The 21,240-nt window shown below is 37.6% G+C and overlaps 1 long non-coding RNA gene across 6 annotated transcripts; it reads right to left on the bottom strand.

Moving 5' to 3' along the window:
• Window positions 1-168: 168 nt before the first annotated feature.
• Window positions 169-21,117, bottom strand: LOC122168464. Of its 6 annotated transcripts, none has more exons than XR_006171267.1 (7): window positions 21,031-21,117; window positions 10,423-10,505; window positions 9,392-9,834; window positions 7,682-7,800; window positions 5,863-6,708; window positions 4,791-4,909; window positions 169-1,717 (listed from the first exon to the last, which is right to left on the bottom strand). It is a non-coding gene; the product is annotated as an uncharacterized LOC122168464 (long non-coding RNA). The 6 variants fall into 6 exon arrangements; XR_006171264.1 differs by having other exon boundaries at window positions 7,682-8,211; XR_006171265.1 differs by having other exon boundaries at window positions 5,863-5,944; window positions 6,355-6,708; window positions 7,682-9,834.
• Between the last annotated feature and the right edge of the window lie 123 nt (window positions 21,118-21,240).

Genomic DNA, 21,240 nt, shown 5'->3' on the forward strand with positions numbered 1-21,240 from the left:
CTGGTGAACACACTGCGTAGTACAGATGTGGCTGTGCCAACAACATCAGCTGCAGAGCAACGTTCAGAGGATGGCTTATGGGAAGCCTTGCACAGGCAACTCAGGAATGTATCTGACATCTCACTGTGGCCATTTGGATGTTACTTGGGATGAGAAAGGAAACAGCACTTTAGTACTGAGCGAAAAAGATGATCAGGATGAGTGATTTATTTTCTGTTACACTGTTCTGTGTATGGAGCACTTTCCATACATGCATACCCACATATTCACTTACGTCAGATAAGTTTTTTTACTGTGTTGTTTCAAAGAATTAATTTCTTACAGTAAGAAAAAAAAATGCATCAACAAAAATTTCCCTGTTTTATAGACTGATTGATTTATGCAGATTGACTAATGACAGCAGCATTTATGTGTGTAGTTTTAGTGCTATTAATAATATTTTGTTTAAAATTTCTGCTTACTGAATGAGACTGACAAAAAATTTTACAGTAATCCAGCAGCATTACTGTGCACTTTTCTTCCAGAATAAGGAATTGTAAGAAGACCACTACATTAATGTAGTTATGCCAACAAATCTCTCTAGGTAGAGAAGAATTTGGACTTGCTTAGCCCATCTAGCACTGATTGCCTCAAATGTAACTCTTGGCAGATGAACAACAAAGAAAATGCTGGCAATACTTTTAAAGGAAACCAACTCTTAGAGACTGTGTTTGTTTCAAAGTATATTAATTTGTGGAAATTATATTGGTTCATAATAAAACTAAGATTCAGCTCGGGCCTGGTCTTTCATCTCATATCAAAAATGTGTGCCATAGGCTGAAGATAAATGGTTCCTTCACTTTCAGATTTCTTTCCTCTTTGGGAATGCAACTGTCTATACCACAAGCAGATGTCTAGAGGAGATTGCTAGGTAGAAAACTCTCTGTAGCCTGAAATTATGTTTTCAGGGAAGAGAAAATACAAAACATTAAACCTTGTGGTTCACTTACTCCTTCAGCCACCAGGATTTCAAAACTAGGCTTCAGCCATTCCTCAGGGCTGCTGTATCTGTATCAGTATCTGCTAGGGATCAGCAGCAAGGCAATGCCCCCATTATTTGGTCCCACACTTTGGAGAGGAGAGAGAGAAAAGGAAGTGAAGCTAAAGCTCAGGTCTCACTTTAGATGAGGGTAGAGGATGAACTATTCTGTGATCCTGTGAAGGATGCTGGCTCTGTTTTCTTATTCAGGATCTCAGTTATGACTAAGTAAAAATGCTGCTGTCCTTCCAAACAAAAGCTAAGACCCAGATAAAGCTAAAAACTGTCCCAAATACTTCCTTTTTAGATCATACCAATCATACCACAGCAAGATTTGAAGGCCTTTATATACTAGGAGTTGCGAAGTTCATCCACTCTTATAAGCAATTTAAGAGCAAAGTCATCTGGGCTGGGATATTTACTGTACGTGTTTCAGTTCGGGAGAAAGTCCAGTGCCAACAGCAGGACTCCTTGTGCAAAGGACTCACAAGAGAGGACAGAGCTGGGAAGCTTAGTCACTGAGGTGAGGTATATTTTTGTACCTGGGACTCTTCTGGCACCTGAGGTAACTGCTGTCGTGTACTCATCTGTTGGAGGCTGCTATGAGTTAGTTAGCTTTTCATCAGCTGGCAAAGAACTGCTGCTTGAAGTAATTAACTGGTCTTGTCTGAAATGAAGTAGGAAGCCAGGCCTGTGGATCTGAGAAGGCATAAAAGGTGATGAACTGTGGTTGGAAGCAGTAACTCCTTCAAATCTACAAGCACAGCCAGAATATACCCAACCACACCTTGAATGGTAAAGTGTCTGCAGAACACTTTTTTATGTTTACATGCATCAGTTAGGACTATACACTCCCATATGGCCAACTTCAGGTTTGCCACATCAATGCCATGAAACTATACTAAGAGGAGAGTTACAGAGGCCTCAGTTTAGACACTACAGGACTGGGAGGGATATAGCACAGCTTTCAGCTTCAGCATTCAAGACTTATGTGTAGACACAGGCTCCCAAGTCTTCTCAGTCTTCCTATTGGACTGCAGTCAAGCATGTCATCGTGCCTCAGTTCCTCAGTCTCTAAAAGGGGAGCAGTTTTTAATCACCAAATAAGGCCGTGGTGAAGGTAAATTAATTACTGCAAGTAAAGAGGCTTGCATTCTCTGATGGCAGGTGTTAAACAAAAGTAAAGATTTATTACTCAAAGATGATGATAGGTCCATTTGAACTTTGTTCAGGAGACTGCAGTATTTATGGATTAGTAGCTTTGGCAGGGATAGAAATTGGGCTGGTGACCTCAGAGAAGTAAAGTAGGGGAAGATGTGTGTGAAGGCATTCATGCTGGAGCTAACATTATTGTAAATCTTGATCCTTTAATAAAGCTGTGACCTTGGAGTTGACAACTAGTATGCCATGGAGCAATATATAGCGATGGAACCAGCATGGTAAATCTAGGCAGTTTTTGCCATTGACATCGACAACATGTAAAAAGAAATCAGGCAGTTGAACATCATGAAACACATTTATTTGAAGCAAAGCATTTTAAATCAAATTTTAGATGAAATCAATGGTCTTGCCAGTTTTTTATTCCTCATAATGAAAAGTGCTTGTGAAATGAAATCTCAAAGGTGACAACTTGTAGAACTGCTCATCAAATTTTGCAGTTTTCTGGGGGCAACTGTCACTGAAAAACATTTTAGATCATTTTTTGCACAGCTGTTGTACAACTTTGTATAACTACTTTTTGTACAGTAGCTGCTTTGTACAACTATTATTTTGGTAGCTTTCCTCACTGCTGCTGATGCAAGAAGAGTGCACCTCCTACTCAGTGTACAGTGGGCAGCTACATAAAGTTCTGCTGGAGCCATCGGAGACACACAAGCAGAAGAGGAAAGAGAAAACTGTGTTGCTTTTGCCAGGTGTACTACCTACAAGGAATGCTTGCAGCCATTGATAGAACTAAGAGGAATTCTTCACCAGTGCTAACTTCATTCCTATATACAAAAAGTTCTCGATGTTTTTGTGTTGTTTTGTTTTGTTTTGTTTTGTTTTAGATGTGCAGGAAACCAGAAGTGCAATCATTTGGATAAATCTATTTCTTCACTTTGCTTCTAGGACAGAAATTTGTTTAATTACTCAGATGTTCCCACAAATAAATAGAAAAAATACCAAGTGAATATTACTTCATTTTTTGTTGTTTTTTTTAAAAGATGGATTTCACTTACAAACCTCGTTAATTCTGAGCCCTGTCTTGCATACACTGTAAATGGAAACTCAGGTGCTTTCTTATGAGGTCAGTAATACTACTCTTGACAGCAGCCACCATGCCTGATACTGCTTTTTTTTTTTTATTTTATTAGACCTGGGCAGCCTGGTCTAGTATTCAGTGTGGAGCTTGATGGCCCTGCCTGTGGCAGGGGGGTTGGAGATTCATGATCCTTGAGGTCCCTTCCAACCTGGGCCATTCTGTGAGCCTATGATTTTTTTGTTCCAATTTGTTTAGTGCTTTGTCACCTGCCTTGAGTGCTATTTTGTCATTATGGATATTCATTAGAGCAGCATGCTCCTGGAATGGAGCTGCAATCAAATGGGAGAGGATGCTATAAAAGCCAGTTTATTTATATACTGGATTATCAGAGTTCATGACCTTTGTTTTTTTTTTGTAGAGAAACTGATAGTATTTGCTTTTATTGTTACAGGATATGGGAGATTTGAATTAAATTTCAATTTAATTTAAAAGTTTTATATAAAACTAGAACAGTGCTTAAGAAAAAAAAAGTCTGAGCAGATTGTCAACACCCCATTAATTGCAAAAGGCTAAATTTTATTGTCCATATTTACCTACAAATCACATGCTTCTGCTGTTATTCAGTGCTCCTTATGTGCTATTTACAGGATTCACATCACAGGATGCACATACTTTAAGAATTACCTGTCTGGAACTTCTACAGTAATAACTTCTGCAGTAATGTTTATGCCCCCAAAAGAAAAAAAAGGGTATTTAATTGAATATTAAGATACTAATTAATTGTTAATAGATTTCACTTTGATTACTTGAGCTACTGGGCAACAAAATACTGTTTAACAAAGTTTACTGTTTAACTTTCTACTCCTTAGGAGTAAACACTGCAGCACAGAACAAGATAAGTCATTATGCAACAAGAAATAAATGAAATAAATGAGAATGTCAAATGCAGAAACATTAATTGATTATGCAAAAAGAAGCAATGTTAATACTATTTATTAAAGAGTCCAATTTGTTGATGCATGGTATATTACTGTGTATATAAATAAATATTAATGAATCAATAAAGTGCTATCATATATGGTTCTGTTTCCATTCGGTGCATGAGTTATAAATTCAAATTATGAAGATGGTTCATAACCTCTGCCCTCCACTCAAACACCATTTTCTTGGTGCTTTTCCACATGAAAATATATATAAATATATACACGTATTATTTATGTGTATATTATATACACATATATTATGTGTATACACAATATTTATGAATGTTGAACATAAATGTAGGGATTATGCTAATCCCAGCTATGAATTTGTATCTGCCCACATCCCAAGTATTGTTAGTCTATGTATATTTTATGGTTAATATATTCACTTTGACTAGCAAAGAGATTGGACTTGCAAATTCTGCTTTTGTTTTATCGGAAATAAAATCTGTTTGTCATTCAAACTATTTGCTTATTCCTTTATCACCCATTTGTTTATCATCATGTATTATCATCATAATAAATTAATAACAAATAACCCATATACCTGTTGAGATCTGATTCTGCACACTCAGTGAGCTTCAACTGTACAAAGAGGATCACAGTAAGACCTTTCAGCTTTTGTAGACATTCAGAATTAAGCCACCTATGTGAAGTTATCTTAGCCTAAAAAACAAAACAAATAAAACAACTACAAATAAAACATACAACCAAAAAAACCCCAAACAAATCTACGAAAGACTCCTATATGAGGCTGCATGTATAAGCAATTCTCAAATAATAACATGTATGGGAACTGTTTTGAGTCATGGCCTGAAGCACTGATTGATCACCTGAGGCAAGGACTGGGTCAGCTGTGGGAGCACAGGTGATTTTTACTAGACCTGTGTCTAGTACTAGTGCTATTTTACTAGACCAGGTGATTCACCTGTGTGACTACAAGGGGTGGAACAAAGCTAGACCCCATTTAAGGGCTGATTGCCACCAGGGAAGGATGTCTTTCTGGAGATCCCTCCTTTTAGGAGTTTTCCACTGTGAGCCTAGATCCTCGGATATGGGTGAGCATTTCATTCTTGATTGTTTCTTCTCCACCATAATAATATTTTCACCTATGAAGTACTATCCTAGCCATTCTACTTTTCCAACTGTACGTTTGTTGACTATGCATAACACAAAAACCCAAATTAGAATATGCAGCAAAGGCTGCACGTGAATCTGAGTTATTTCAGTGTAAAGAAATAGCACATGCATGACTTAAAAGCAGACAATTGTAGGGCTTAGAAGGGACCTCTAGATATCATTGATTCCAACTTTCCTGCTAAAGCAGATTCCCTACAGGTGGACACACAGTTATACAAGTCACTGAACCTAATAATGCTCATTGTCTTAGCCGTAATTAAATATTTTAAACGTTACATCCATCCACACTTCTCAGTGGCAGTGGGAAAGAAGGAAAATATGTTTTTCTTGCAGTGTAAAAAAAAAAAAAAAAAAAAAAAAAAAAAAACCAACAACAAACAAGTAAGTAATAAGTTTTATATTTGTTTATTGTCTCCTATCAATAATACTTGCTAGAATTTGTTTTGTCTGTGAATACTCAATGTATTTATGCACCTTACCATATCCTTTCTAATCTATAGTAAGTGAGACAATGATCCAACAGGTCATCCTCATCTGCACTGGCAAAAATGACAGGAATATCTGGTAATAAGAGATACAAGATTGTTAGTAGCTGCAGATGTAACTGATAGGTCTTTAATAGTACAAGTAATTTGAAAAAGTATTCTGGCTTCTTTGGCCAGATACAATAAACTTCTTTTATATAGCCAAAACATAGCATAAGTGTTTAACATGCATATAGATGTGACATATGCTGTGCTAGCAAAAGGTCAGCCTTGCTTATGTATGCCAGCAAGTCAGCATATTGATCCAGAAAAGCATTATCAACCTAACCATGACCTTAAGGAAGAGTGGAAGAAACTTCTGAAATACAGACATTTGATTAAAGGCATTAATTCATTGCTATGGTACTCTTAGAGCATGTATGACCAAACTACCAATTCCAAGGAGCCCTCATTAAGCATTAACACAATCTTGCTGAAAATTCCTACCTAGTTTTCAGTACAGAGTATGGTCTTATTGCATGATGGAAACCTTGTTTTCAGGTTACAAAAGTTGTAAAATGTGTGTACATAAAAGTTTCTGTGCATCAGAAGAGCAATAACTGAGCAGCAGGTTTGTCCTCTTAACAAGCAAAGTGAATAATGCATTATTAAAAACTGAAAAAACAAGAAGTGTAGAGACTTTAAATTCAGTAAATTAGAAGCGTTTTAATAATTATGTGGCATGCAATCCTAATATTTATATAAAATATTAGAAAACAGGCAAAACTAAAGCCATTTGATCTTCAAGACTTCAGTCACTGTAGAGTTGTTACATGCCTGATCCATGGATCTAGTGGGTTCCTAAAAGAGAATGCAAAGGACAAAAACGTGAATTTTCAGTATATGTATATATATGACTATATATAAAATATATAAACATATGTGCATTTATATACACATAAAAATATATATGTATGTGTTTTGTAAAAATATATACTATAAATATATAAATAAGAAAAGCTGTCAGTCTTCTTTAGGGAATGTCATCTGTCTCTTAGCATTTGCTTATTTCCAGTGGTTGTACTTGGAAACTGTTTCCGAGGAAAGCATTATTAGAAGTGAGCCAACTATATTTAGATTATTGTCCTATTCATTCTGAAAACAATACTTTTGAGGATTTTTTTTTAAACAATCATATTTTTCCCCCGAGAAAGATAGCAAAAAGCTGCTAACTTAACAAAATACTATTTTTTCTACAAAGAGGTCACATGGAGCTAAGTTCTATCGAAAAATGTAATTACTGCCAAAAATAGCTCCATTTTAAGTACTACTTGAGCATTATGATTTAAAAATATTAGTACTAGATTGATACTGAAATCTATGAAACACTAACAAGTTTTAATTAAAAATTAAAAATCAGATAATTATTTGACCAGTTTAGCTTTACTATGTTAGGTTAACAAACACAAAAGCACTTTGCAATGTCATAATCTTGGTACAGAATTTCTAAGCTGCTATACAGGTCCATATTTTCCTATTATTGTTTACAAGTTCTCACATGAACTCTCATTTCACTCAGACATAGCTAAGAAATGAGAAGCAGTAGCTTGTTATGTTTTATACCTATGACTCATTCACACATTGTCCAGACCATTGGTTAAAAGCCTTATATCAACATTACAGCTGTAACTAGGGAAGAATATGTGCTTCCTTCTACTACTGGCACAATTCCTCAATCATTACTCAAATATACTATCCAACCGGAGCATTGAGCTTATGAAATCAAAGGGAATGAAATAATTATTATTTTGTAGTGAATTTGTTTGTTCCTTACATTGGCCCTTAATATTGCAGAATGAAATCTTGGAGGTTGTAAGGATACATTTCTCGTTTGAGGAGTAGATCCTCCAAGCACACATCTTCCCCTGTTTTTAATGGTGAAAATCTAGATGACTGTTAAAAACAAGTTTCCCAGTTAGGCAGTCCACTTCTGACCTCAGTGAAGTCAGCAGCAAAACATTTCACAAATTCATTGAAGATAAGATTTGGGTTTTGTGTTGCTGCTGCTGCAAGCTATCCCATTTCCTTTAACCTGTGCATGACAGATCTTGTGAACCACAGTCATGAGTGCTGTGGTTTAACCCAGCAGCAGTCAGCACCACGCAGTTGTTTGTTCGCTCCACTGTGTTCCCAGGGAGATGGGGAGAGAATTGAAAATAGAGCTATTTACTAAGATAGAGAAAGGGAAAAGGATAATTGCTGACAAATATCTATCTATCCATATATATATATATCTATGAATGTATATGACAAGTAATGCACAAGAAATTGCTCACCAATCCCTGATGAACACCAGTTAGTCCTCTGAGCAGCAGAAGAGAGATAATAAACATTAAGTATAATATATTAATGTTATTCTATAGTTATATTTTAAACATTGATTAACAGACTTGTTGAATCTTGGTGAAGAAATTTCAAATAATACTGACCCATGTGTCTGTACTGTCACTCCAATACAGACAATCATCCTGACTGCAGATGCAGCAGAATGAAACACACTCGTGTCTCAGTCACTTAATTGCAATTTCCTCACCCCATGTGGAAATTGCAAATGAAATTAGTTTTATGGCAACACAGCAATCTGTGCATTGATGTGATTGAGGCACAACAGGAGCATTTGCCAAGAGCGATCTGCCAAATATCAGGAACAATATACAAAGATACATTCTGTGAAACATGATTTTTAAAATATTGAAATTGAAGTCAATATTTAACTACTGTTAATATCAAGGTGTTTACGCAATTCACTGTTATTTTTAAGCAAATCTTACCCACTACAAAATCCATGGCAAGAACAAAAAAAAACAACAAAAAAAAAAAAAAGGAAAGAATCAACAGTATTAACAACAAAAAAATTTTGCTGCTTTTATGCTCTCTGTAGTTCACAACTCAGCAAACAGCAGCTTTCAGTAGTTCCAGTAGTTCACACATTTGCTGGTGGCTTACATTTCATGGTATTTTCACACTGCTGACAGACTAGCAAGATTGGAGAGTATTGCTTTGCAGCTAGCCAGACAAACAAAATGATAAAATACAGATGTGAATACAGTCAGAGAAAAAATAAGGAGTCAGCACATAAGCTCATAAGCAGCACAAAAAAAATAATGTGTATAAAAGTATGGGGAAGTGAGAGGACTGAAAAGTTCATTAAACAGAAAGACACAAATATGTATTCAAAGATATGGGAGGAAATACTTGGCTTTAAATACATGTTCAAGTAAATATGTATGAATTAAATCTTAACTGTTTTCCTATTGATGTATGCCCTATCCTCCACCACAATGTCTTCTTTACCATTTGCTCTGTACCTTGTTTTGATGAATGTACGCGTTCCAGTTTGAACAGCTGCATTTTAAACATTTGCATGAGTAAGTGAAGTTTCAAAGGCTTTATTTAGACCTTACCAAATAGTGGGAATAAAAAAATTCCTCAATTTTATATATTTTTGAAGTTTAATAAGTCTGGGTGTAGCCAAGAAACTTACAATTGGGCCATTTGCCATTTCTCCAGCCAAGCCAATGTACAGTCATGAAGATTCCTTTGCATGGGCTTAGACTCGAGCTTAATTTTTGCAGTGGCACCAGCAGGATATTTTGGAGCACTTTTAGATTTGGAACTTGATAAGTCTAGCAAGAATCAGAAATGTAAGTCTTCTACCGCCACATTGGTGGAATTTCTTCATTTAGATGTGCCTTAAAGAAGATCTTAATAGTGCCAGTTCATGGGTAAAACTCTGGAATTATTTGATAACTAGTGATCAAGGTTGCAAACCCGTGCTCCAGATTCTGTGCAATTTTCATGTATCTTTGTCATTTTCTTGGCAACATCAACAGCTGGGTTTCCTTCAGAAAGGCAACAAGCTTGGCAGTAAGATCAAGACCACGTATTGTTCTTTCAACTTGCAGAAATACAGGAGGGACAGAATCTCTATATAGAAAGAAACAAAACCACATTAGTTTCCTGCCCAGTCAGGACAGGAAACAGAAGGGTCTCAGCTACAGATGCAGCTTAAGGTTAACAAGGCAAGGACGTATACTGACTGCCAGTTGCCCAACTGGCGGGGATGAAGAAGTCTGCTATGCCAGACTGCATAGAGCCAGCAGTGAGCATGTTACTCAGCCAGGATGAGTGTGGGGATGACAGGCACAGACAAACTGGGTGGTGGCAAAAGTCCTTACACCTCTGATAAACCTGCATGTGTGCCCCTCTGCTATATATTACCAGCCTGAAGGAAACATAGCAGGAGGAAAACTTGTTTGCAAGTCCAGCCACACACAACTTCATATAAGTAAGCTGTTGGAATTGCACTGAAATAGGTAAGAAGTGGGAACATCTGTTTAGGCACTTCTGCTTAGCAATTTAAATGCAGTATCTTACAGAAGAGAGACACTTAATCCACATAAATCACTGTGGTCATTTGCCAGTCGCTCAACCAACACCAGTTGTCACGCTGAATCAATTTTGGATGTTGCAATTCTCACCCTTCTTTGCTACACCTCATGGAAAGCCACCCACCTTTTCTGTCTCCTCTTCCCAACCTGTAGAACAGCAAAGGAATCAAGTACTTCTCTTTCTTTGATGTTTTAGTGCAAATCCACCTGCATTGCCAGAAAAATATTTCAGCTTTAACCTTTAGCAAAGGTGAATGTTTTAACCTTTGCACCAGAGCTGCTAAGTCAAAGGTCTGCATTCCCCTATTACTGTGCAGACAGTAACTCCAGCAGAGGACTGGAGTTGGAAGCAAAACCTTCTTTCCACTATGAAACAGCTTGCCAAAGCTTGTCTGCCAATTTCCAACATGCCAAACAGCCTGTGATCCATTACAATAGGATTCTAGGTGTGATATCTTCTTTGGAAGCCTTCTTTGGATAGCCCCGTGGAGCTCTGTAAAAAGACAACTAAATCCCCAGTAAGACAGGTGGTGTTTTTTTTTTTTTGCAGGAGCACAAATTATTGCACAAAGTGCAAGGAGAGTACAGCCAAGACCCAACATGCTCTCTGTCCAAGGATAAACTCTGAATTGTTACACATGATTTGCCTGCAGGCAGGTTTTAACTTGGATTAGTTCTGTACTTTAGATAGGGTTGAAAAAGTTTCTTTGTGTTCTCTAAATACTCTATAGAAAGACTACACTTGCTGTGTGAGAGCTTTCCCTTTTTAATGTCTCAAAATATGCAGACCATCCTTGGCAGTTTGTTAGCCCTCCCCTTAAACTGTCAGTAGCAAGAAAATAAAGGTAATGTAAAAGATGTAAGGGAAGATAAAGAACATTTACACCTGAGTGCTGTCACTGACCATTGTTATTAGTCAGTGATTTGTTCTACTGACTGTAAAAATGATTAGGATGAACTTCAATTTCAACAATAGAAGATAAACCATCCAGTTTATTTCTATGCTTTATTTGTTCCAGTGAAAACCTAGAGGTAAAAAAAAACAAACCAACAAACATCACATAGAGGCCTTAATACAGCTGTCAAAGCAACCTGCCAAAGAAACTGTTGGGTTATATTTGCCTGTGATGAGTAGAAATAAGAACACATTCCTTTTAAGTGTCCTCAATTACATGAGCACCTGAAGAACAGAAGTAGCATTGCCAACTATTTCTACAAGGTCTGGCAATGTCATGATACATTTGGTGATGCATGTAGTTGAGTTGGAATCTCTCTAGGTTTTTCTCATTTGACTGAAGGTTACACCTACTCTGTTAGGTACAGTTAGGGTGTGTTTCAATATCTTTGGGGCAGTGTATTATTTATTACGAAAAGATATTTTTCTTTAATACTGGGAAAATTTGAATGTAGTATTACTAAGAATGACCAATAACTGTGTGTGTCTCAGTATATACTTTCCAGAATCCAATGCATATTTTGTTACTTAAATGCTTTTACTGAAGCAAAATTGGGTATGACCCACTTTTGAGTGGGTTTTGAGTAAGAAAGTGAGAAGGAAATACAGTAGATTTGGCAACCCCAAGATGAAAGCATCTGCATGTTCTGTATCTCTCAGTTTGTATCTGGCCTGCAGTAAAACTTGTAATCTCCTGTCAAGTGATCTGCATGGAAATTTCCATCACAGATTTGCTTCTGGAGGAAGATGTCACCCTTTTTTTTGAGCCCAAACTCCATAGTGATGATTATCTCTGCTGAACATTTAAATATAAACAGTTTTGACAGTCATGTTACTAACACGCCAAATCAAATTTGTAATAACAACAGAAGGATAGCAATATTTCCTGTGCACTTTTTACTCACAAGTTACCTGCTGATGAATAATAAAAGCAAATGTAAGAACATCTTAGAATATCTTAGGTAAAACAAAAAATAATTTTAAATAAAGCTAAACAACAGTATCCATTTTTACAGAAACTGCAACAAAATATGTTCCAGCATATGTGAAATCTTGTCAGATGGAATCAAGTCAATCAATTTTTTTTGTAAGTTACTGCTTATCTTTAGCACCAAATGCAACATGAGGAAAATTGTAATACCAAGGTTGAATTCTTATCTTGTCTATTGTTGTGTTACTTTTGGTGGCACTTGGTTAAGATTTAGATTTCAGTTACACACAAATTTAATTTGTATCACTACATTAATAATATAATGCCATAAAGTATCATTAACCACTGAAAGATAACGAAACACAAAAGCTATGAAAGAAAAATCAATCAGGGGCCAAAACTGTAGTTTTTCCAGTATGTCACAAATTTACAGTTTGATGTAATATAAATATGAATAATGTATGGAAAGCATTTAGTCATCAGTGCTAAAAGCAAAATACACTTCTTTAAAAAAGCAAATAAGCCCTTAAGTGCCTGTCAATGCTATGTGAAAGTAAAACTGGCATTATAATCACTGATATATGAAGTGCCATGAAGACAGTGGTAATTGGAGCATTGGAGTTTTCAGGAGTTACTAGCAACAATTTTTCAGCACAAAATAGGTACCACACACACAGACCTGAGCGTGGTGGGTAGAGGTAGAACACTTGCTAGGCTGGAAGCTTGTGATTGCCTGAAGAAAAGTGGTCACAACTGATTACGTCAAACAAAGGCAGACAGAGCACAGGCTCAGCCACACTCCTTCATATGCATATGTGATTATATATGAGTAAGCATTACTTATGTGTTTGTATTTACTGGGTGTAGCAATTAGACAGATCAGTATCATGGGAAAGGTACTACACTAGAGGTCTAATGATGGAAGGGCACAATAGAAAGGTGCTATAAGGGGAAGGAAGGTGATTGTTCACACACATCAGAAGATTACAGGTTCACTCAGAAAGACCCCACCAAGGAGATCTCCAGGAAGAGATCCTTCCCCAGTGGCAGTCAGCCCTTAATTGAGGTCTAAGAGAAATGCAGCCAGGCTCCACCCCTTCTGGTTGCACAGGTGAATTGCCTTCACCTGTGCTCCTGGGGCTAACCTGGTCATTTCCTCAGGTGCTCAATCAGTGCTTCAGGCTGTGATTCAACAGTTACCTTACAGTGAGATACACATATGCACATAAATTCTCTACATCTGCCTGGTTTGTTTTCTATTAAAAAAAAAAAAAAAAAAAGAAAAAGAAAAAAAAAAAAAAAAAGGTCAAGAAACATTATGGTCTTAACAAAAATTAGGATGTATATCAGAAGATTTAATTACATGGTAAATGTTCCACAGTATTTTAGATATTAAAAAATGCTGTTTTATTAAAAGCTCTTTCTGGAAAAGGAAGGAATGCCAATAATTAAAAGTAGATAGCAATCATAAACATGACAATAAAAAACACCCAAACAAAGCCAAAGAAAATTCAAGTCTAGTAAAACTAGAGACAATAGAAGGAAACCTAAAGTGTAAACACAATAAACTTTTTTATTGTTAGAGTGAAGAAGCACTGGAAAAAGCTGCGCAGAGAGGTGATGGCGACTCCTGTGGTTTTGTGAAATAAGTGAAAACATCAGTAAATGCTTGGTACTAGGTTAACATACGAAAGCTAATGATGCAAAATATGTTCAGTGGTTAGCTGCTTAGTGATATTTGGTAAGGAGAAAATGAAGTATTTATATCTGATCAGAATATTGTACAACTTGCCAGTCTACAAGCTAAATACTAAACCACATTTATAAGAAACAAACATGGTAAAAGGAGTGCACAGATATCTTTCAGTCAATAATTGTAGAAGATCTAGCTGAGGAGTTTTCTGCCTTGCTGAGCGTACAATGGAAATCCTGCAAAGTTGAACTCATACAACATGGTTGACCTCATAATTTACAAAATGTAAAAGATGAAGTTCAGTCAATAAAAGCATATTAACACTCTCTAAGAGTTTTGGAAAAAGGCCTCATCAGCTGAACTCGGGTTATTCTTTGCTAAACTTCAAAAATATATTGATGTTTGCAACTGTGCTGAGGTAATACACTTAGGAACAGTATTTAACTTGATACTTTGTGGTCTTGAAACTAAAATGAATTAGTATTGTATAATATTAATAAGGCACATTGGAAAAAAATGTTATATTACAGATCTTACAAGATAGCATCAAAACCTTAAAAACCCAGTAGCCGGTAATAATTTCATGAATAATCTGGAAACAAATTTAAAAATTAAAATAATGTTTTGGGTTTTTTTTTGTCTGTTTTTGCAGAGCCAAAAGTGCAGAAGAAGTAATAAATGGTGATGACAACTGACATTACAGAACCAATCCGGTTTCCAGGATAAACTGTGCTCATTCAACTATCATGCCTTCTGAAGTAGCCAAATGTAAGCTCAAATACGTTAGTTCTAAAAGAGTAAAAAGTAGCCAAATACAATGAAAGGATGAGAAGGTTCTAGCAGGCAGTATCTTGAAGATACTGATGTTTGCCTGCTAGGATGACATCAACAATGGTTATCAAAGCCATGATGTTTACAGAATGTAGTCTCCTGTGAAGGTATATGAGCATCACCTTGACAGAGAAGAACTGGAAACATCATAACAACACAGGGCTGTATGAAAAAACACGGCACATTGTTCCCTCCTGATCCCTAAACGTGGCTTCAGAAGTCCCTTCAGTCAAGGACTAGAATACTTTACTCAGCCTATGAGCACAGATTGTCTGACTAAAAGTGCATTAAGGAAACTGGGGTAACAGAATGGGACTGGATACAGAGAGATTGCTCCGTAGCAAAGGCTCTGGAATAAATTTTCCTTTGTATATCTTGCACATGCGTATAGTGAATATTGCTTCTGAACCACAGCACATTTTCCCACCCACACATAAGCCATGGCTTTGCAGTTGAAAATACTGTCGAAGTACAAATATTTGTTGACAGGCTTACAAAGAGCCCACTGAGCTGCCTTTCCTTCTTGTTCCCTGTCATGCTTAAAAATGCTAAAATAGTAGAGGAGTTTCTCACTTGAGTTTACTGTCATTTATGCAGGTCAAAATGAAGCAAGTATTTCCCACTTCAAAACAGGAGACACTAGAAAACATACATACATAAGACAGTAATGCTGTTGCTTTGAAATATGATATTTATTTAGTTTCAGTGAGCATCCTGATGGGATGACTCTTCCTCTATTTACCTGCTTTTAATGAAGCTATTATATGAGAAAGTAATCTCCAACAATTATATTACTCAGCATAGCCTTCTAAAACATTAATGTCTTAACCTTTGCTAAAGTGAGTCATAAAATTAAGTAATTGAGTAAGATCAATTAGATGCATACTGCCAGGTGACAGCATGTGTAGTCATTACATTGGTTTTATAAAATAACTGTGTAATCTCTAACATGCCATTGTGCCTTGAAGAACTAGGGAAAATCCTGCTACGTACACTTTAATTGTTAGCATTTTAAGAGAAAGGATAAAATCTTTTGGTTAATTCATGAAATTACTTAATTTCCATGCTTCTTTCATGAAGTAGTAATGAAAAAAAGCAGTACCTGAAATTTATTGTTGGTTGTCAGCATATAGAAAAATAATCTATTGAAAACCAACTAACTTTAAAAACCCTCTTAAGTACTTTTCTCAGTTCCTTTTGTCTGATGCAGACTGTATCTGGGGCTTCCATATAAAACCACCAAACCTCCCACCTCAGCCACAAGGAATTCCCATCAGGTTTAATCTTTCTAACCTGAAACCATTACTATGCCCTGTTCATCTAATTGGAGATTTGGATCCAATGCTTTTTCCTGGCAGTACTGCCCAGATACAACTTTGTACGTCATTTTGTTGTTGTTCTTGTTTTTCTTGGTGTTTCTTTGTTTCTTTTTCTGTCTATGCCTCCTTTTGTTTTTTTTATATAGTATTGCCTGATCAGTAACAATCAGTGCTTTTTTGATCAATTTGAAGAATAAATGTAACAAATGTAACAAATCACTTGGTTTTCTTTCAGACTTCACCTTGTCATGTCTGTTACAAAAACAAGAAGTGGAAGAAAGAGATTATATCCTGTGGTCATGCTTTTCCAGTTTAGGAGCCAGCATTATCAGACTCCAACACACTTTTCCTTCCTCTGTTTCCTTTCTTTCCCAAATAGAAAAATAATAATTATCTGTTCAGTTCTAGTTCCTAACAGTGTAGATGACTCTCTTGTAGGCAATATGCTATCTGAAAGCTGCTGAAAGAGGATATTTACTCTTTCTCCCTGCCTTCCATCTCTTCCCAAGCTGAGAACTACATTCCTACAAATACCAGAGACAAAACAATTCAGACCAGGGTTAATTCCTTTATGCTTCAGATGAAAGTGTATCTCCAGAACTTGAATAGTATAGAACAATGTAAGTAACATTTCCCTCATTCAGCAGGAAGACTTATGGGGAAAGATAAATATTAATAAACAGAATTACACACACACTGCCTCTCTGTTGTCAGCTTTTTGGCTGAGCAAACAGCAGCAGTGCTTTCAGTGCAGGCAGCAGTAAATGACTGAAGTCACCCCAGAATGGAAGGCATAGCTATGTCTATATTTACAATTAGTGCAGCCTGGAAGTGAATTTTGTAGACTGGATCAGCTGATACTGTTTGCCTTCTGGGCTGAGTGAACGTAATGACTGCGCCCGTAGAAAGCACTTTATAGTTCAGTTACATCTAAAATCATTCCTTCACATGAACCCAAAGCATGCTTGCTTCTCATTCAAACTGAAAATGTGACAAAGCTATGTCCTCTATGTTGTCCCTGCATGCCCATTTCATGCCATGTAAGGTTTCATCAGCTCCCTGCTGTTTCTGCAGATGGCTGAGGTTGCTCACAGCCCAGGTTTCCTTTGCAAGACCTGGTCCCAGCTCCTGCCCTGAGCCACTGCTCAGCCACAGTTGGGCGCAGCTCTGGTCAAGTGGTAAGCTGGAACACTTTAAAAACAGGGTTAATTTTCAGATGTCTCAGTTCTTTTCCTCAGCCAATGGTGCACTGTACATCCACTTGAGAAGCAGAGCCAGATTTATGGAGGTAAAAAGTTTTGTTTTGTTTTGTTTTCTTACATCAGTAAATGAGGCTAAGATTGGCTTGAATTCCTTTGTGTGTGAATCCGCTCCTTAAGTAGATGCGCACATGGTGGCTCTGAAGATAAATAGGAACGCCCTGTAGTTACTTTTATTGTTGATTTGATTCAGCTACAGCTAGGGTTGAAAGAATTATTAAACAAGGCATAGCTCAAAGGTTTTACATGCTATTTGGACTGTTTCAAGCTCTCCCTAAACTCTCCAGACACAAAAAAATGCAGAGAACACAGAACTTAGAAGAACTTTTCCCAAGAGAAATAGGATCATGACCTTAATCTGAAAAATTTCCATGTTTCTCTTTCTCTTTTCTATATTTTTTTTTCCCCAAAAAAGTAATGATTTTCACTCACAAGGAATCTAAACAGAGTGCTGTCAAGGAATGGTGCAAACTCAAATAACAAAATGGTTACTTGAAAATATTACTTGTCCCATCTTTTTGCATACAACAGAGGCTGGTTTTTTTCTTTGTTTTGTTTAAATTTGTATTTCTTTCTCCTCAGTTGGCCTGAGGTCTGATAGATGAATTGCATCTGCCTGATTGTTAGGACTATTAAATACTAGTAATATTGAGATGACCTTTCTATGACTATTTAACTGCTTGCTGTGTATTAAGATACATTTTGCAGTTAAAAATTCCATCACTGCTTTAAGTATAGATTTTTTTATTAATATTATTTTTGAGGAAAAGTATGTTTAACATGTTTGCTTGGTTTGGTCTATTTTATTGATTGATGGATTTGTAATGCTGTGAAAAGTAATATGTTTGTGGACAGACAGGAGATTCTTATCATACAAAACACAGGAAATCTCAAATTGATTTTATCCCCAGGAGTAATATCTGGTGAACAATAGAAAACTGCCAGTATTGTTCTGATGCATTTCTTATTGTTGTAGGATTTTACAGTACACAGAGCTTTATTTATGTAACTAAATACCTAGGAAAAATGCCCTATGTGAAATAGTTGATTGTTAACTGAGAATCTACTGTTCGAGTCATTTTAGCTTTCTCCTTATGCCTCCAACAGTACTTACTTAAATACGTAGAAATGGAGAACTAGAAAATCTGTTTCAATAAAACAATAGTGAGACACTATTCTCTTTTCAGAGAAAGATTACTGTTAAGAAACCTTTGCAAGTTCCTCTGTCCTAAGAACGTTGCTGTCTTACTCAGAATATTGAAGTTTAACTGAATAGCAAAAATGTTTAAGTTCAGCACCTCAAATCTTCCAGAAAGCACACACAAATAACATGAAAATTTTCAGCTTCCCTGTGGACTAGGGTAGCTGTCCACTAGCTATATGCATATGCTAGAAATATAGTATCTGGTCTTAAACCATAATCAAAACTGATTATATTAAAAGCTACAGCATGTAGCTCAAGGAAATTATATCTACTGCTGTATGTCAGTACTAGACACAGTGTGTCAAACTTAATTTTTGTCCTTGTGTGCCTGGCACAAATCCAGGATCTTGTATATGCGTGTTGCTACCTTCCTAAAGAGAAAGTGAAGCTGCAGTGCTGTTTCTGAAATTTATCCCCACTGAGATGCATCGATAGAAGTATTATTTCTCCCAGTGGGCAGCAGGTTTATTGATAGTGGTTGCTCCAGACTGGCTGAAGTTTGTAGTTCTACTTTGTCTTGAAGTAAAAGACAAAATAAAGCAAAAACAAAACAAACTCCAACCAGCCAGGCCTCCCCCCCCCAGTAAACTAACAACAAGCTTTACCTCTTTCTCTGTCTCACCTTTATGTTTGCATGACCTGTATCAGTTTCTTACCCAAATACACATAGGACATATATCGTCCTTTCTTGTCCTATCTCTAAACCTATGATGTGAGGATGTGATTTTGTATCACTAGCCATGTGCCCATGTGTGTGTGAAAGACCTGTAGGTGCTGGGGCAGTGGCTGTGGCCCCAGCTTTGGCAGGGAGCAAATCCACAGCCTAAGCAACTGGTCTAGCTGCCTGATGTGGACTTGCTTGCAAAATCACCTTCTAATGACTTCTGTCAAGTATGCTAAAGTGTACCATTTTCCACACCTGGCATGGTAGGGTGGAAGGGAGTGAAAAATCAAACCTGCAGCAGCAAAGCAACAGCAGTAGAGCCTATGCACTTTCAAGATCAGTTTTTTTCAATAATGCTTTCTTTATTTTTACAATTGAGAGAGTGGACATATTTTTGTCTCCATGATTTTCTTTGTTCTGCTTTATTCAAGACACCCTTTCTTACTTCTTCATTCTCTTATCTAGACATCCCTGTCCCACCCTATCACATTACACAGTCTCACTTCTTTCCCACATAACTCCACTCCTGTTTCTCCTCTGCAAAAGAAGCAGTATTTTCAGCTAAATAATCCAGATGGCTAGAATTTGGGATTATGATTATGACTTCTTATCAGTCCCTCTGTAATTCTATCAACTGTTAATCCTACATATTAGTAGGCTGACTTTAAAAGCAGAATTTTGCACCCAAATTGACAGGCTTGGGAATTATAGAAGTAAAGATGATAAATTACATTTCTTCAGATGTACCTTCTGCCTTGTAAATGATGTTATTTTAATCCTCTGACAGTGGTATTTTTAGCAAACAGATCTGAGATACAAACACTCTGAGCTACTGTGTTCCTTGAAGTCGGGGGTGTTACTGTCTCTTTGGTAGAGCAAACGAGTCAGAGGCTGAATCAAAGGTTCTAAGCCATGGGAAAACATGGGAAGTGAAACTGAATCTCTGCTAAAAAGGCACCAGGATGTTCAATATTTAAAAATAGCTTTTAATGTCAAATCAGTTGTGGTTAGGACTGGGACTTCTTTGCTCCATATCAATCTACCAGATGTAGTCTGTGTGCTGTTCTGAAGCACAGGATTAAGGGGGATGGGGGAAATGCACTGTTGTTTCCACATGCCAGGTGGAGGTCCTACTTTATCTCTGGAAAGATTATTTTGGACTATCTCTTTGGAGAGCTTCCAAACATGGACGAACCATAAATATCTGCAGAAAGTTGGCCTTTGACTTTTTCTAGTATCCATCAAAACCAAAATATTTTTAATGCCATATTGAGTAGCTTTTGGATAGCATTTCCAGGATCAGCCGTTGAAGAGTGCCCAGAGGAGAGCCATGAAGATGACTGGAGGGCTGGAGCATCTCTCCTATGAACACAGGGTGAGGGAGATGGGGTTGATTAGTCTGGAGAACAGAAAGCTCTGAAGAGACCTCACTGCAGCCTTCCGTACTTGAGGGGAACTCATAAGCTGGAGGGGGACCGACTTTTTACATAGTCTGATAGTGACAAGACAAGAGGGAATGGCTTTAAACTAAAAGGGAGGAGATTTAGGTTAGATATAAGGAGGAAATCCTTTACTCACAGGGTGGTGAGGCACTGGCACAGCTGCGCAGAGAAGCTGTGGTGCCCCATCCCCGGAGGCACTCAAGGCCAGGTTGAATGGGGCCCTGGGCAGCTGAGCTGGGAATGGGTTTCCAACCACGATGGATTCATTCTGTACTATCAACAGAAATAACCTCATCTTCTCTTTGTTTTTAAAAGATCACACACTTAAACCGCAGAATAAGGAGAACGATGCTCAAGCGCTCCCTGACCTCCTCCAGCTTGTAACCGCGACCACGGCCTCGACTACCACCCGCCTCACAACATCCCGTCGCTACCTGCCAGAAAGCGGCGGTCGCCGGCTGCTTCCGCCCCATCGGAGCGCGCCGACAGCCCCGTCGCGTGGGGCTGAGCCTCGGCCACCCAGCGGCCACCGTCGCCCCCCCCTCGGCCCCGCCCCTCGCGGCCAATCACATGAGCGAGCGCGGGGGCCGCCGGGACGGGCGCTACCCGAGGCGCTCGGCGGAGACTCGACATGGCGGCGCGGG

Source organism: Centrocercus urophasianus, unplaced genomic scaffold (genome assembly GCF_019232065.1).
Source record: "Centrocercus urophasianus isolate 14NV4802_14NV808 unplaced genomic scaffold, USGS_Curo_1.0 seq_11, whole genome shotgun sequence".
NCBI classification, from domain to species: domain Eukaryota; kingdom Metazoa; phylum Chordata; class Aves; order Galliformes; family Phasianidae; genus Centrocercus; species Centrocercus urophasianus.